The 18,215-nt window shown below is 41.3% G+C and overlaps 1 protein-coding gene across 13 annotated transcripts in view; it reads right to left on the bottom strand.

Moving 5' to 3' along the window:
• HSD3B7 (hydroxy-delta-5-steroid dehydrogenase, 3 beta- and steroid delta-isomerase 7) overlaps positions 1-18,215 on the bottom strand; it is a 266,144-nt gene that overhangs the window by 106,092 nt on the left and 141,837 nt on the right. The window lies entirely within an intron of this gene.

Here is an 18,215-nt window from a genome sequence, read left to right as displayed (position 1 = left end):
ATATAGGTGTCTACATGACATTATAACATACTAGCACAAATCCAGCAATTATAGCACTATATTGAAGGCTCAGGTGTTACAGCTGCTGCAGAACAGGTGTAAATGTTAGCAGGTACATGCATGTTTTATATAATACGCACACACATTGCAGCGTCACCCATGCTCTGCTCAAACTCCATCCCTGTGCACCCACATGTACTTTTAGGTGTGAGCTAATTCTATTAGCCCATCTATGAATGAAATCAGTAATTCACACACAAAATTGGTTTATAAAATTACCCTCCAAAAGTATGCTTTAAATATATTTAATGTTAATGTTATATTCTCCTCAACACCTGTTGTAGGTTTGGAGTGGATCACAATTCAATTTTAACCACTCTATATGACTGGGAGCTCACAATTATAGCGTTAAACAAATTTAACAGAGAATAGCAGCATAGCATCAATATCTAACTAAAAAGCACAAACTTTCTGAATAAATCCTTTTTTAAAATTTTACAAAAAAATGAACATGATTGAAATTTCACCGAAATTGGTAAAGAGTTCCAAATTTGAGAGGCCCAAAATGAAAATAAAGCTGTAACATGTTTCTTTGAATGTAAACCTCTATATGAAGGGACAGAAAGATTTAAGTTATTATGAGTGTCATACTTAGAAATCAGTAAATTAATCATTGAAAGCATATAACAACATGGAGCCACTCCCTTCAAAATCTTATGAAGAAAACATCAAAGCTTATAAAGAATTCTGGCCTCTACTGGTAACCAATGGAGTTTTTCATAACATGGGGAAACTCTGTCAAATTTGCCTAAAGCACATGTAAGATGAATTGCTGTATTTTTGATAGTTCTAAGTTTTCTCAGATATATGATATTGCAATAGTCAAGTTTCGTAAGAACTAATGCTTGTACTAACAATTGAAATGATAATAGGTTAGAAACTCAATAAAAATTGGATATCTAATATAATAAAATGCACCGTGAACGTTCTGAAGACAACATTCTGAAGTCACTCAAACACTCCCTAGCTGTAGGGTTCGTGGATTCATGGTGTGAAGCCAGCCAGGCTGCCAGCCGTCTCTGCCCCGCCCTCACGTCAAACGTCATGACGTCGAGGGCAAACGTCATGACGTCGAGGGCGGAAAAAAAAAACAAACAAAGCGCAGCGTCAGGGAAGGAGGCGGTGCTCCCGACGTCTCTAGCCTTCCCTTCGCTGTGTTCCGCCTTCTTCTGACATCAAGGATGACGTCAGAAGAAGGCGGAACACAGCGAAGGGAAGGCTAGACATCGGGAGCGCTGCCTCCTTCCCTGACGCTGCGCTGCCAGAACAGCCACCGAGGTAAATTTAAAAAAAAAAAAAAAAAAGGGATGTTGGGGGGAGAGAAGAGGGTGGGCAGTAAAGTTGAACAATGGGAGCGGGAGGGCAGGGGAGAAACGACAGCATGGATGCGAAGGGGGGGGCATGGATGTGAAGGGGGGGGAGAAGAGGGCGGGCCAGGCTGGGACATGGGAAAGAGAGGAGCATAGATGCGAGGGGGGTCATGAAAGGGAGAGAGGGGAATTGCTGGAAAAGGATGAATGGAGGGGGCAGGGGACAGAGGAGCATGGATGGGCATGGATTGGGATGGCAGGGCTCAGGGAGAGAGGGGAATTGCTGGAAAGGAATGAATGGAGGGGGCAGGGGACAGAGGAGCATGGATGGGCATGGATTAGGAGGGCAGGGCTCAGGGAGACAGGGGAATTGCTGGATAGGGATGAATGGAGGGGACAGATGAGCATGGATGGATATGGATTGCAGGGCAGGGCTCAGGGAGAGAGGGGAATTGCTGGATAGGGATGAATGGAGGGGACAGATGGGCATGGATGGATATGGATTGCAGGACAGGGCTCAGGGAGAGAGGGGAATTGCTGGATAGGGATGAATGGAGGGGACAGATGGGCATGGATGGATATGGATTGCAGTACAGGGCTCAGGGAGAGAGGGGAATTGCTGGATAGGGATGAATGGAGGGGGCAGGTGACAGGAGCATGGATGAGCATGGATTGGGAGGGCAGGGCTCAGGGAGAGAGGGGAATTGCTGGATAGGGATGAATGGAGGGGACAGATGGGCATGGATGGATATGGATTGCAGGGCAGGGCTCAGGGAGAGAGGGGAATTGCTGGATAGGGATGAATGGAGGGGGCAGGTGACAGAGGAGCATGGATGGGCATGATTGGGAGGGCAGGGCTCAGGGAGAGAGGGGAATTGCTGGATAGGGATGAATGGAGGGGACAGATGGGCATGGATGGATATGGATTGCAGGGCAGGGCTCAGGGAGAGAGGGGAATTGCTGGATAGGGATGAATGGAGGGGGCAGGTGACAGAGGAGCATGGATGGGCATGGATTGGGAGGGCAGGGCTCAGGGAGAGAGGGGAATTGCTGGAAAAGGATGATTGGAGGGGGCAGGGGACAGATGGGCATGGATTGGGAGGGCAAGGCTCACACTCTCTCTCTCATATACAATGTCTTTCTGACTCTCACTCTCACACACTCTGTCTCACACTGTATCACATTCACTCTCTATGTGCCACACAGTCACTCACACACTCGCTTGGTCTCATACACTCACTCTCACAGAGAATCTGTGTCTCACACACACTCTCTCTCACACTGTGTCTCACATACACACTTGCACACACTCTCATTCTCACACACACACTCTCTCACAAACACACTCACACCCAGACTCACTCTCTCTCTCACACACACACTCACACTTTCACTCTGACTCTCACACAGTCACTCTCACATACATTCTCCCAAACATACACACTCCGAGGAAAACCTTGCTAGCGCCCGTTTCATTTGTGTCAGAAACGGGCCTTTTTTACTAGTAGTAGAATAATTAAAAAAAAAACTGAGGGAGAGAAACACTGCATATCAAGGTCATATGCAAACACACAATTGGCAACATAATAAATTCATGTTTTATCTTAGCTAGTTCTTTTGGTTATTTAATTCTTGATTTGGTTCTTTTTTTTTTTTTCTTTTTCTGGTAGGTGTCTTGTTTGCTGTGCTATTCTGTCTATGCAATGGAGTTCTTTTCTTTTAGTGAATTATATTAATGTACATCACTTTGTTATTTGCAAATTACTTTTGAAAGGCGGTACACTAAATGTTAATAAACCATATACCATAAATTACCCTGTCCATTAGCCCTTTGATCTTGCCAGTAGTTCACATATCCTCATAGTAGACAGAACATAAAAGTTCCAAGTAAGAATGTGTAAGCTTCTCATATATTCTTGCATCATCAACTATTTCAAAAAATCATTTTTAAAAAAGTCATACAGACTGACGGTCCATCTATTCTGTCAGTTCCATTTATTTGTATCTCATGGGATAAAAATCAGGCCACGGCAGTCAGCAGGTTTTTTTTTTTTTTTTTTTTACAAACGCCAGACAACTGGGTTGTTTTTTTTTTTTTAATAGCCAGATATTCAGTATGAAGCCGTAACCAGATATTGAGGTGTATTTTCAAAGCACTTAGACTTACAAAGTTCCATAGGTTTCTATGTAACTTTGTAAGTCTAAGTGCTTTGAAAATGAGCCCCATTGTGCGCTTAGGGGATCTTTTACTAAGCTGCTTTCTACCGCGAGCTAAAAACACTACCGCAGCTTAGTAAAAGGCCCCCTTAATATCCGGGAATAAAGTGACCACTGGCATTTATCCAGGTACGAGCAATATTCAGTCCTTACAAGGAAACATGACCCCTAGTAGTAGTTGCCATTCTGTGGAAGGTGCTGAACTGGGCAGGAACGAATGGGCATTGCTCCTGCCCAAAGACCCCCTGGACCACCAATGCTTTGTAGGGGTTTAGCACCATTTGGAGGGGGAGGCTTCAGAATGGATGGCTCTTGAGCCGGGGGAGCTTGTATGGCCTTTCAGGGGGGGTGGGAAGTTGGAAGGATCCTGCTCTGCCAGCCACAGCCCGATATTCCTGGGTGGTAAAATAATCTATTCCCAGCTTTTTAGCTGGGGTTATTTTACCATGATTTGTTGGCCCTAATATGATTTGCGGTGTATCACTGCAAATTGTGTTATGGTATTTAAAGAGATGCAAAACATACATTTGCATGTTTTGCATCTCATTACTAAATAACTCTGTGACTTACATATCACTGCAGTAAATTTTGTTGAGCTGAGTTAAGGAAAACAAAATGAAAAGGGGAACCACTAAAGAAGTGCCAACCAAGCAATATTTATTAAAAATGTCACAAAGATCAACTAAAAAAAAAAAACATACAGTCCATAGGGATCTATAAAAATGATATCAAGACTGGATGCAGTCCTGCGTTTGGCACACAGTGCACCTGCCTCAGGCGTCTCAACTTCAGCTGGACTTGTAAATCCCAAGACAGATATTAACACAACACCATCAAACAGCCCCCCCACTCTGTTGGGCTATGACGGCAAAATGAAACCAGCTGCTAAAAGCAGCGCAGCTGTTTAACAACCTGAACAATTCAATTTGGCAACAAAAGAACCAAAAGACCAGAGAAATGTTGCGTGGTGTTGTATTTATATCGGTCTTTAAACAGAATCAGCCAGCACTAGCACCAGGCCCTCCTTGGAGGTCGAGCCTGGGGAATCTTGCCCTCCGCGCCCCCCCCCCCCCCCCCCTGGATACAGTAATAAAGGTTTCCATGTGCTGCTTCTCAAGCTCACAGATATTATTGTATAAACTACATTTTCACAGGACTTATAAATCCACTGACACTTAGTTGTAGGGGAATTCCTGCTCGCTAGATGCTCCCTTTCCTTCCCTCTGCCCTGCTGTTGACAGCTGTGCTTCCCTTATTCCCGGAGAGGCCTACCCACAAAGGTTCTATTCCGGATGTTCACCACAGCTGGAGCACACAAGGGGCAGGATTACTGGGTGAAAGGTCATCGTTAGGACTTTAGATAGTACTTATTTAAACAATGCAAATTTTTTTGTTTATTTTCCAACTCAATTAAGGGGGTTTTTGAGGAAACACCTTACAATGTCCTGACATAGCACACGGCAGCACCAGCACACTCTCCTCACTGTACAGTCCTTCAAAGAACTAACACTGATCAGTCCTCTTCTACAAATCGAATTCCAGATTCTGGATGTTCAGGTTCCCTCAGATGGTCAGACACTTCACTTCACCTTCCTCTTAGTTGCTTAGGTTCCTATCATACCTCTCTGCAGCCCCTCTTCTGAGCCTCATCACAGAATGGACCTCTTCCTCAATTCCGGTCTGCTGCTGTTGATAGCGCTAAACTAATGGCCCTCAACCCAATCTTTGGGGATTCTCCCCACCTCCAACCTCTTTGGTTTGCAGTATATCTACGATTAATATGAATGAGAGATATCTGCATGCATGCATGCCTGTGTTGTATGCAAATATATGCCATCTTTTAACACTGTAGATAACCTGAAAACCAGACTGGTTAAAGACCACTGTTTTAAACCAGGCAGCTCACTGTGAATTTGGCCTTTTGCAGTTTCTGTGCTCCAGTGCTGTTCATAAGCAAAGGAGGTTAGAATCTGCAAGGACTTTCACTTTGAGCCGCACATTTTAGCACTATGAACAGCAGGGACCCTGAAGCAGAGGAAGGGGGATGGGGTCAGCAGAAGAGACACACCAGAGCTGGCTAGACCACAGTGTATTCCAGTTAAAGCTGAAATAGGGGATGGTGGACTGCTGGAGTTTTGTTTAAACCAGTAACCATAAGCTCTTGTCATCACAGTCACCTCATAATCCCACTGTGTTTTAGCAATTATAAAAATAATAATTAAAATAGCTCCATATTTGTTTTTACAATTAATATGAATATAAGTTACTTACTTCTGAGTTACTAAGTACACTATATGTTTTATTAACATACTAGTAAAAAAGCCCCGTTTCTGATGCAAATGAAACGGGGGCTAGCAATGTTTTCTTCTGTGTGCATGTGGGAGTGTGTGTGTCCCTGCCCTCTGGCCTCTCTCCCCTCCCCCCTCTGAGTCCTTCACTGTTACAGAGCCAGCGATTTGATTTCGTGCTCTGCTGTTTTCCTTCACTGACTGTGTTACAGAGAGGGTGGGGCAGACACTCATAGGGAAACCGGATATCTCGCCCCCTTCACACTTCCGGCTGGAGGCTTCATAGAACGTTGGTGTTGCTTTTTATATAGAGAGATAGGGCCTGATATTCAGGGTTATTTAACCAACTAAATACCGCTTAGCCGGCTAAGCCCTAATATTCAGCGTGAGATAGCTGATTATCTCCGCTTAATATTAGCGCTTACCCCCAGATTCTATATAGCACGCCTAGGGATCCGCATCGAAATCCAAGCGTATTCTATAACAATGTGCATAACTTAATTGGCTTAACAAGCTAATCAGCGTTGATAACAGCTAACAACCAATAATGAGCACTAATTGGCAATAATTAGAATTTACACATACATCTCGCTAAGCGCATTCTGTAATACAGTGTGCTAACTTCTAACAAATGCAGGCAAAAAGGGACATGGTTATAGGCAGGGAAATGGGCATTTCGTGGGCATTCTGAAGTTTACGCGCATAGTTATAGAATATTACCCAGTGTGCCTAAATGTACGCTCTGGGATTTATGCCACGTTTTCATTGGTGTAAATAGAGGCACGTTGTTTTAGATGCTCATTTATCAACTAAGTGTATTCTATATACCGTGCCTAAACCTAGGTGCCACTTATAGAATACACTTAGTCGGCATTGATTTCCGCACTGATTTTTTAGGCGCCATATATAGAATCTCCCCCTTAGTGGCTGCTTATATTGCGCAATATAGCCGGCTATCCATGAATATTAAAGCACTAGACTGTTAAGTTTAGCGGGCAAATCAGACCAACTAAATAGTAGTCCTATCTTTACTCACTATTAACTTAACCAGCCAGTACTGAATATTCACATAGCCGTTGAAGTTAAAGCCAGCCAAAAAAAAACAAAACCCTAGATATTCAATGCCGGACCATGGAAATGTCCCGGCATTGAATATTCAGGATCAGCACCAGTGGCAGCAGCTAACCACGCTGCCTGCTGCTGGCTGAACATCGGGAGGATAGTCTTTGCTGCTTGTTCTGGTTTTTGAGTGCATGTTCACAAAAAAGCTTGAAATACTGCTATTTTTTTTTTAATTCTTAGATGTATAAAGAAATAAATTAATCCAAAGTCTATTTTTAATGAATAACGGTTAATGTCTCACAACACATTATTCAAATCGTATACTGTTTCTTTAATTTACTACAATTATTAGCAAAAACTAAGCCTTGCGTTTTCACATTAGCTATTTATGCATTCTGTAGGCAAGTAACTGCCTCCTGTGTAGTTGATACTGACAAATACAATTGTCACCTATTTCACTTTTAAAAGTGTGCCAGTAAGCTGGAAAAAAACCCTAATTTTTGTATATTTTAATTTCTGTGCTGTGTAGTGAATCTCATCTTTACTACAGAACGGTATAGTCTATTGTGCTTTATGCGGATAACAAGAAAGAAGTTCATTATTTTGAAAGAGGCAGTCGCCATGGCTCTTGAGGATGACATAGTAGTTCTCCCTCCATCAAAGGTGATGAGCAAAGTGATTGTGACCAAGTTGATGATAATAAGTTGACCTCAACTGATGTTTTGCCAGATGATGTTGCTGGTCAACTTGAGGTGCAGTATGCAGTTGAAGAAAGTTCCACTGGATCTCATTGGACTACTAACAAAAGAAAATGGGACAAAGAGAACTGAAGTACAACAACAGTGAGAGAGTCAGATTACACAAACCAAATTGGGGGGTCCTTTTACTAAGCTGCGGGAAAAAAGGGCCCTGTGGTAGCAGTGGGGGGCCATTTTTCCCATGCGCAGTGGGTAGAAAGCCCAAAATAGAATGGCCATGCGGCAGGGAGCACTTACCGCCATCCATTGAGATGACGGTAAGGACTCCCACTGTAACCTGGCAGTAATCGTGCAGCACACAGTGAAGCGTGATTACAGTTGAGTTAACGCTGGCTAGAAAAAGGTTTTCCAGGTGTGCTGGAAATAATGCACACTCAAGCCAAAACTACCGCCGGTGGCTGCATTGGGCCGGTGATAGTTCCAGTGTAGCGCGAGGTAAGCCCCCATTGGGCTTACCGATGCTTTGTAAAAAGGCTCCTCAATGTACGAAAATAATGATGGCCATAGGACCAAGAAGCAAAAGTGTGAAACTACACAGATCGAAGAGCATAACACACCTCCCTGATAGCTGTGTAGAAGATAACAAAATTTATAACTCTGATGAAGCAGAAGTTGAAGAACCCAGGGAAATATCATCCAGGAGTAAAGATGAAGTCATTGAGTTAATTAGGAAACAGAGCATGAAATATGCAAGAAAGCTAAATCTACATGGTTTTGACAGTGCTTCATTATGGTTGACTACTTCTGATGGGTTACCACAGATTGCCAAGGGAGGATATGTACTAGGAGAATGCAGAAGATTGCAATATCCACATTGCGATAAATGTCATGAATTACCAAGAGGGGCATTTTCGATATGACATCTAAGTCGAACTTCGGACGTTTTGCGTTAAATGTCCCAAATCTGAATAGGAAACGTGACCATTTTCGAAACCACAAAACATCTTATCTTTTGTTTTCGAAAATACCATTTGTAATAAGCTTTTGTGCTCTGTGCATTTATCTTTTTAAGCCATTTAAAAAAACATACAAGTGAAAAACATAGAAAACCAAGCCACTGGGATGTAGGACGGAACACCATTTTTAGTACACCGCCCCCCCCCAGAAGAGCAATGGGGCACTGCTGTGACCTTCATATAAATGCTCCCAGGTACACATCTCACCATTGCTCCCTTATCTTGTCTGCTGAGCACTCCAAAACCTACCCAAAATCTACTACTCCCAACTGTACACCAATACAATAGCCCTTATGGGTGATGGGGGCACCTATATGTGGGTATAGTGGGTTTCTGATGAGTTTTGGAGGGCAAACAGTTTCTACCACAAATATAACAGGTAGGGGGAGGTATGGTCCACAATGGAGGATCCAAGAATGGAAAAAAATCAAGAAGAATTAGAGAAAGGCAATTCTTCTAATAATGAAAATTCAAGGAAATAGAGAAATGCGGTGAATAATTTTAAGGTGAGGATAACCTAACAAAATTAAACAGGAGCTAAGGGAGAGGATACAGCAACTGGGACGGGAACCACTCTAGCTTCTAAAAGGTTTTTCAAGTGTTGCAGTTCAATAAAAACATAAGTATTACTTTGATATTTCACAATACATTTACAAGGAAACTGAAGGAAATAAGTTGGGTCTTTAGAGTTATTTTTATTTTATAGACCTCCCAGGAACTGGTCAGATGTTTAATCAGATATTTTGAATGTTATTTCACAATATACTGCTGTGTTTTCTTATTTATCACTTTTGGGTGACCTGAGCTTTCATCTAGAAAATACATTTCATTCATCTGTTTCTAATTTGTTAGCTTTTTAAAATTCTTTACAGATAAAAATGCATAAAATTCCAATTACGCATGAGAAAGGTCATTCTCTAGATTTTATTGCTTACTTTCAAGGTTTATTAATTAGTTCCAGTGGAACGCTGCACATCTGTGCCATGGTCTGACCATTATCTTTTAAAATTTGCAATCTATTTGCATATATGACATATTCTCTATGTGAAATATCAAGTACTGTATAATATATTAGCAGAGAAAAAATGGTGTTAATAAATTTTAGGCTTAGTAGCCCCTCGTTTATATAGGAACAAGTCCAATCCCAATTTAATGCTTTCTAGCTGTAATCAATCAGTTTCTGTTACTCTGAATCATTTGTACCCTTTTTTTCCCAAAGCACTGCTCAAGAAATTCTTCATCTCCTTACTACTTGCATTCATTATGACTTTTAAAGCAGGTCTACCGTTGAGCTGAAGCAGCGCAGGCCACTTTTTAGCACATCTTTATAAAAGAACCCCTTAATTAAAAACCTCAATTATTACTACTGCTTCTAATAATTTCAGTCACTTGCAGAAGAGTTGACTAATTATTCAAAGAAGTTCTCCTGATAAGGTCCAGTTCTCAGTCCAACAAATTTGAATTTAAAGATGCTTCTTTGGGAATGTGTTACTTGGCTGTAGTCTAATTTTCCATGTCTCTGCTCACTCAAGGCTCCTTTTACAAAGGTGCGCTGAAAAATGGCCTGCAGTAGTGTAGGCATGCGCAGAATCACTTTTCAGCGCACCTGTAAAAAAAAGACCTCTTTTTTTTGCTGAAAATGGACGTGCGACAAAATCAAAATTGCCGCACATCCATTTTGGGTCTGAGACCTTACCGCCATCCATAGACCTAGCGGTAAAGAATTTGGGTGGTAATGACCTGCGCACGTCCGCTACACACGCCAGAAAATAAAAAATATGTAGCGGACACGTGCCAAAATTGAAATTACTGCAAGGGCCATGCAGTAACCGGGCAGTAACTCCAATTTGGCGCACGTTGGCGCCTATGTGGCTTAGTAAAAGGGGCCCTCCGTTAAATCTGTTTGGACTGAAATTTCCTCTATTTCTTGCAGACTAGACTCTTGCCCTTCTACATTTTTGCTCATGCTTCCTTCTGGATATTATAGAATGGATTACTGTTATGATAAATTAATTATTAGTTGTAGGAGAATACCCTTATTGATTGGGAAATATGCAAATGCCAATGGAAATATCAAATGGGTTGGATTTGACAGTCCCTGCCAATTTGTGACCTATTGCCAGGATTCCTCCTTTTGCTAAAGTGCTTAAAACTTTAGTGGTTTTTCAAGTCTCAGATTTCTTAAGTTTCTCTTGACTGTTTACATTCATCTCAATTTAGGCTTGAACCTCAATTTAGTACTGAACTGTTGCATATGGTTAGCTTCAGAAGTAAAAAAAAATATTATTATTATGATGTCAGGGTGGTCACTTTCATTGCAATTTGACATTTCAGTTGCCTTTGAGATGGCTAATCATTTTCTGCTTCTAGACAGATTGAGTGAAACAGGTATTACTGGTTTGGTATTGAAATGGTTTGAAGAATTTTTACTGGGGTAAATTTAATCAATAACGTCAAAACTTAGGCAGCGGGATGATGTGTATTGAGCATGAATTCTATAACCATGAGCATAAATTAAACATCATCAATTATATAAGGACCTACAGTAACGACCTCAGTGATGACTTTTTTCACATGAGCAACTCACCTCATGATTCATCTCACTCTTCATCAGTCCATACTTGTTTTTATTTTCTTAAAATATATCAATTTCAAACAATGTAGTTCAAAAATTACTACCAGAACTTAGCTTTTAGTATAAGAAGGACCAAGGACCAACACAGCTATGTTTTGCTTCGCTTCATCAGGGCATGGTCCATTCAAACAGTCATATAAATGCACATCTCTTTACTTGATCTTACTTTAAAGTAAGCAAAGCGATGTGGATTTATATGACTCTTTACACCATGTCAAAAGAGTGGTATAAGTGCCTTGCACTTAACTATTGGCAGTTAGACACATTGGGCCAGATTCTATATAATGTGCCTAAAAAAACCACATGGTAAACATTTCTAGCTAAGAGTATTCTATAAGCGGTGCCTAGATTTAGGCGCTGTATACAGAATACACTTAGTTGATATCCCAGCACCTAAAACTATGTGCCTCCATTTACACCAACGAAAATGTGGCATAAATCCCTGCGTGAAGCTTTACGCACACTGGTCCATATTCTGTAACTGCACACATAAATTTGGGAATTCCCATAGCCATCCTCTTTTGAACTGCACTCATTAGAATTTAGGCGTGGTTCATTACAGAATACGCTTAACAAGTTGTACGTGTAAATTCTAATCATTGCCAACTAGTGCTCATTATTGCTTGTTAAGTGCTATCAATGTTGATTAGCTTGTTAAGCCAATTAAGTTACATGTGCTATTATAGAATACATCTGGATTTCAGCGCGGATCTCTAGGCATGCTATATAGAATCTGGCAGATAACCCTTAGTATTCTATAACCTGCGCGTGTAACTCAGACTTGCCTTGACCTGACCATGTTCCTCTCATGGCCACACCCCCTAGAAGCTTTGCATGCCAGAAAGTGCACATGCAGCTTCTAGAACAATGACTAAGGTCAGCTGTACACAACTGCCAACAGTTAACAGTCAATTAACAGCCAATTATTCCATTAGGATGTGCACGCAATCTTATTCAGGCACCCAAATTTGCACAATTCTATATGTGGTGCTCAAATTTCCATATGCAAATTTGGGCGTGTGCCCAATTTGTGCATACAATTTGATTGAATGAGCCTAGTGCCAATATTGGGTGCTATCAATTATTGGTGCCAATAATTGGGTGCTATCAATTATTGGCACTAATTGCCACCAATTTGAATTTACACATGCATCTTTTTAGTCAGTATTCTACAAAGATGCGCATGTAAATTTTTATACATGGATTCAAAAAGGGGACTTGGCCATGGGAGGGGCATGAGCGAGTCAGGAGCGTTCCTAGAATTTGTGCGCAGTTATAGAATAAGGAAGATCAGTGCCTAATTTAGACGTGAGGAATTACACCAGGTTTCTGTTGGTATGAATCCTTGCACCTAAAATTGGGCGCAAATCCTGATGCTAAGTGCTATGGTACCAAACTTTGAACACTGTTTATAGAATAGCGCTTAGCGATCATTTTTTCATGTCCAAATTTGGGCGCCATTTATAGAATTTAGTCCCATGCGAGATTTTATAGAATTAGGTGGACTGTGTTTTTAAAAAGGGATCTCAATTGAATTAACTGTGTTCCACAAGGATCTTTGTTGTCACCTTTACTTTTTAATTTACATATGAGTTCTCTTGGAAAGTATTTTACAGTTCCAGACTGTAAGTTGCTCTCATTTACTGATGGGTTTGGCAAACTCCAGCTGAAAGGAACTAAAATATCATCTAGCAAATTAATGATGTACATAAGTACATAAGTAATGCCACACTGGGAAAAGACCAAGGGTCCATCGAGCCCAGCATCCTATCCATGACAGCGGCCAATCCAGGCCAAGGGCACCTGGCAAGCTTCCCAAACGTACAAACATTCTATACATGTTATTCCTAGAATTGTGGATTTTTCCCAAGTCCATTTAGTAGTGGTTTATGGACTTGTCCTTTAGGAAACCGTCTAACCCTTTTTTAAACTCTGTCAAGCTAACTGCCTTCACCACGTTCTCTGGCAACGAATTCCAGAGTTTAATTATGCGTTGGGTATCTCTTTTGTTGAGGATTAGTCTCTGCTTCATTATTTGAAGTTGAATAAACAAAAGACAAATTATTGTTTAGTAATTTGCTGGAAACAGTACCATGAGCTATTCCTCTTCTCTTCAGGGCAATGCTTACCATAGAAAGAATGTTGTATTTGGGATGATATCAGCGTACATATATTCTATAGATACTCTACTGCTATTGTTGATAAAGGGAGGAAAAAGCCTCAAAACCAGACAGGAACTCCTTTGTTGGAATCCAACTTAATGGGAGTCCTGTCTACTCATCAAGGGCGAGTATGGATCGATAGACCAGCTGGACGATAAGTGATTCCGACACATTCACGATTAGAGTGTCAGGTCTCATGTTTAATAAAATTAAGGAGGTTTTTTCAGGCCGTGATGAGTAGACAGGACTCCCATTAAGTTGGATTCCAACAAAGGAGTTCCTGTCTGGTTAACTCAGAATATTTTCTTTAAATTTAGGCAGTTGTGTTATATTAGACCTAACTTCTCCCAGTCTCATTTTAGATTCTTAGTGCTTTCTTTGACTTTACCTAAATTCAACTATTGCAACTCGTTTTACCTAAAAAGTAAACAAAAAAAAAAAGGAGAACCACTATAAAATTGAGCACACCAAAAAATGGAAATAGTGAATCAATCACATTACAAATGTACTCTAGAATAAGAAATATATGATATAGACACACAGGGCGTCTTTCACTAAGGCACGCTCATGTTTTTAGTGCGTGTTAAAATTGTGGGCGCGCCACATGTTAGAGACGCCCATAGGAATGCATTGGCATCTCTAACATTTAGTGTGCCTACAATTTTAGCATGCGCCAAAAACGTGAGCGTGCCTTAGTAAAAGACCCTCACAGTTCTTAAAATTTCTTAAATATCCTTTTGCATAATATCTTTTATATTTAATTTTTTTTTTTATTTTATTTTTATTTGTATTTCTGAAAAGGAGGAAAAAAGGTCTCAGTTGGATGTGACTGTCTTACCTGACTAAAGCAGCAGGTACACCTGCAGTCAGGTAGATATTTATGATTCATTCTTATTCTGGAGTATATTTGTAATGTGATTGATCCACTATTTACATGCGATGCCTCCTTGGTATGCAAACCTCTCTCATGCATATATTCATTGTGGATATCCTGAACACCTGGCCTGCCTGTGGACCTCAAGAACCAGAATTGAGTAGCCCTGCACTACAGATTAGACTGCAGTCTTATTGTTACCTTTGTTGAAAGTCTATAAAAACGTTTCTATTTGATAAATGTATGCAAACCTCTAGTAGATATATAAGCTATTGGCTATTTGGTTTTTTTAACATTTTAGCAAGTTCTGAGAGAAACGGACATTTCTCTGGTAAGTGAATGCCATTTTGCTTTGTGTTTTGGGAACGTAAAGATTGGGGTTTAAAGGAGGAATTGTAGGTTAGTGATAGGCAAAATAAAAATATAAAAAAGCAAATTTTACCAACTAATCTCCATAGTCTTTTCCCCTTAGTTTTAAAAACTTTGTACCACAGCATTAACAGATAGCAGGCACTGCAGGATCTAGTTTAGTATTCCCACCCACCCTCCCCAACACCCGCCCACCCCTAACATAACTGTTCATTTATAGTCAGTTATTGTAATTAGGGTAACAAGCAAGGAGTGCTCTTACAGAGTTTAAAATACATTTCATTACCATCTAAGAAGGAAACACTAAATAAATCATACAATCCTATAGAATAATTTGCACCTCCAACGTTGTACGACTAGATGCCTGGGTTCGTAACATCCATAACCACTCATTGCCCCACTCTCGTGTCTAAACGTAATGATGTCAGAGGGCGGAACAGTGAGAGGGAAGGGAAGCCAGCACCAGCCAGCCAGAGAACGTTCAGGTACAAATCAAGGGGAGAAGAGAATCGCAAAGGGAGGGAGGGAGAGAGAAAGGGAAGGGAAGGGGAGGGCAGGGCAGGGCAGAGGAGAATAGATGGGATGGAAGGACAGTAGAGGAGAGAATCGCGGGACATCAAGGGGAGGGAGGAAGGGGAGGGGAGGGCAGGGCAGGGGAGAATTGATGTACATGGATGGGATGGGAGGACAGTATAGGAGAGAATCGCGGGACACGGATGGGAGGGCAGGGAAGAGGAGAGGAGAATCGCTGGACATGGAGGGGAGGGCAGGGGAGAGAGAAAAAAAAGGCTTACATGACAGCCTTCCTAGGGCCCGTTTCATTGTTGAGGAAACGGGCATGGTTCCACTAGTATACTATATAAACTAAAAGACATTTTTATATTAGGCTGGTATCCTTAATACTGTAGCAAGTTTTAAATTATTGAAAAACTCAAAAACACTAAGATGGAGTCAGCAGTCCAGCAGCGAGAGGGGTGCTATCCAGTCTTTTGCATTGACTGTCACATGTATGATTATCTCCCAGTAGGTGAGATGTCATATGTGCGTGCCCGATACAAAGAGCTCCTAGCTCTCAGAGAACGTGTCCATTCTCTTGAGGCTAGAGTAGCAGACTTGGTGAAGCTGAGGGAGACAGAGAGGTACATAGAGGAGACTTACAGGGATGTTGTAGAGAAGTCCCACCTCCAGTCTGGTAGCCCCTGTACTACCTTGGAGGAGGGAGGTCTCCTAAAAAGGACAGCATCACCCTGGTGATGTAGGAAGTACTCCTGTAGCCGGGACCTGCCCACCAGGGGATGTACTATCCTCTCGCACCGAGGATATGTCTCCAAGTGCTGCCCAGGAGGGAAAGGTTAGGACAGCTGTTGTAGTTGGTGATTCGATCATTAGGCATATAGATAGCTGGGTGGCTGGTGGACGTGAGGATCGCCTGGTGACTTGCCTGCCTGGTGCGAAGGTGGCGGACCTCACGTGTCACCTAGATAGGATTTTAGATAGTGCATTTGACAAAGTACCTCATGAAATACTCCAGAGGAGAGTCATGGGATAGGAGGCAGTGTTCTATTGTGGATTAAAAACTGGCTAAAAGATAGAAAACAGATAGGGTTAAATGGTCAGTATTCTCAATGGAGAAAGGTAGTTAGTGGGGTTCCCCAGGGGTCTGTCTTGGGACTGCTGCTTTTTAACATATTTATAAATGACCTAGAGATGGGAGTAACTAGTGAGGTAATTACATTTGCTGATGACACAAAGTTATTCAAAGTCGTTAAATCGCGGGAGGATTGTGAAAAATTACAAGAGGACCTTACGAGACTGGGAGACTGGGCATCTAAATGGCAGATGGCGTTTAATGTGAGCAAGTGCAAAGTGATGTATGTGGGAAAGAAGAATCCGAATTATAGCTGCATCATGCAAGGTTCCACGTTAGGAGTCACGGACCAAGAAAGGGATCTAGGTGTCGTCATTGATAAATTGAAACCTTCTGCTCAGTGTGCTGCTGCGGCTAAGAAACCAAATAGAATGTTAGGTACTATTAGGAAAGGAATGGAAAACAAAAATGAGGACGTTATAATGCCTTTGTATCACTCCATGGTGCGACCGCAACTCGAATATTGTGTTCAATTCTGGTTGCTGCATCTCAAAAAAGATATAGTAGAATTAGAAAAGGTGCAGAGAAGGACGATGAAAATGATAAAGAGGATGGGACGACTTCCCTATGAGGAAAGGCTAAAGTGGCTAGGGCTCTTCAGCTTGGAGAAAAGGCTGCTGACGGGAGATATGATAGAGGTCTATAAAATAATGAGTGGAGTTGAACGGATAGATGTGAAGCGTCTGTTTACGCTTTCCAAAAATACTAGGACTAGGGGGCATGCGATGAAGCTACAATGTAGTAAATTTAAAACGAATCGGAGAAAATGTTTCTTCACTCAACATGTAATTAAACTCTGGAATTCGTTGCCAGAGAATGTGGTAAAGGCGGTTAGCTTAGCGGAGTTTTAAAAAGGTTTGGACAGCTTCCTAAAGACTGTTATTAAATGGACTTGGGGAATATCCACTATTTCTGGGATAAGCAGTATAGAATGTTTTGTATTTTTTTTGAGATCTTGCCAGGTATTTGTGACCTGGATTGGGCATTGTTGGAAACAGGATGCTGAGCTTGATGGACCTTTGGTCTTTCCCAGTATGGCAATACTTATGTACTTATGTAAGCTCCTGGCTAATATACTAGTTTGTACTTAATGTATGTCACCTAGATCTGAATTGGAAATGGTCAGCTGCGAAATGTTGAGAATAGAATGCAGTGCACGCAGCTATTGTTTTGATAATAAGAATGAAGTTCTGGCTGTAAAATGAAATGATGATTCAGTTGTAACTCTTGCTAGCAATTTTCAGAGTGTTGAGCCACAGCCTATAGCCAAGAGATTTTCATGATCCAACTGGGTTGTTAATGTCATGCAACCAAACTTCATAGCTGCCTACAGTGCCAATTAACCAACTTTGTTGCTAAGTACTGGATTGCTGTAAAGAGGAAGAAATTTTTGTGACCTCTCTTCATCAACTATGCTCATGTTACATCACCTGGCTCACGATAGAGTTTTGACGGTGTGTCGCCATTGTGCTTTTGGCTTCAAAAGCTCCAGAAAATAGTATTGAGACTTCCTGTAAACACTTGCAAGGTTGACCATCAAAACTTAATAACTTGTCTGACTCTTGCCACATTACATATTTAAAACATCCAGACGGACACAGACTCCATTGCCAAGACTACAAGAGCACCACTTGTTATATCTGTAGCAGATGTTTAAATTGGCATACATGCCAAGTGTTTTAATGCTACCAGGGCACGACATAAGTGACAATCTTCATGACTTGGCCACATCACAGACTGCAGATGCTTTATACCATAGATTTGGCTAAGGCTGCAAAAACAAAATGTTGTGTATTTTATATAACTGACTGGAATGGAACAAATTTGACTTTGATGTGCTAATATGTTTGCTTTCAACATAATTTCAAAGCAAAAA

Source organism: Microcaecilia unicolor, chromosome 7 (genome assembly GCF_901765095.1).
Source record: "Microcaecilia unicolor chromosome 7, aMicUni1.1, whole genome shotgun sequence".
Classification (NCBI taxonomy): Eukaryota; Metazoa; Chordata; class Amphibia; order Gymnophiona; family Siphonopidae; genus Microcaecilia; species Microcaecilia unicolor.
Note: the sequence above shows the minus strand (reverse complement) of the source record. Positions and strands in the feature narration are given on the sequence as shown.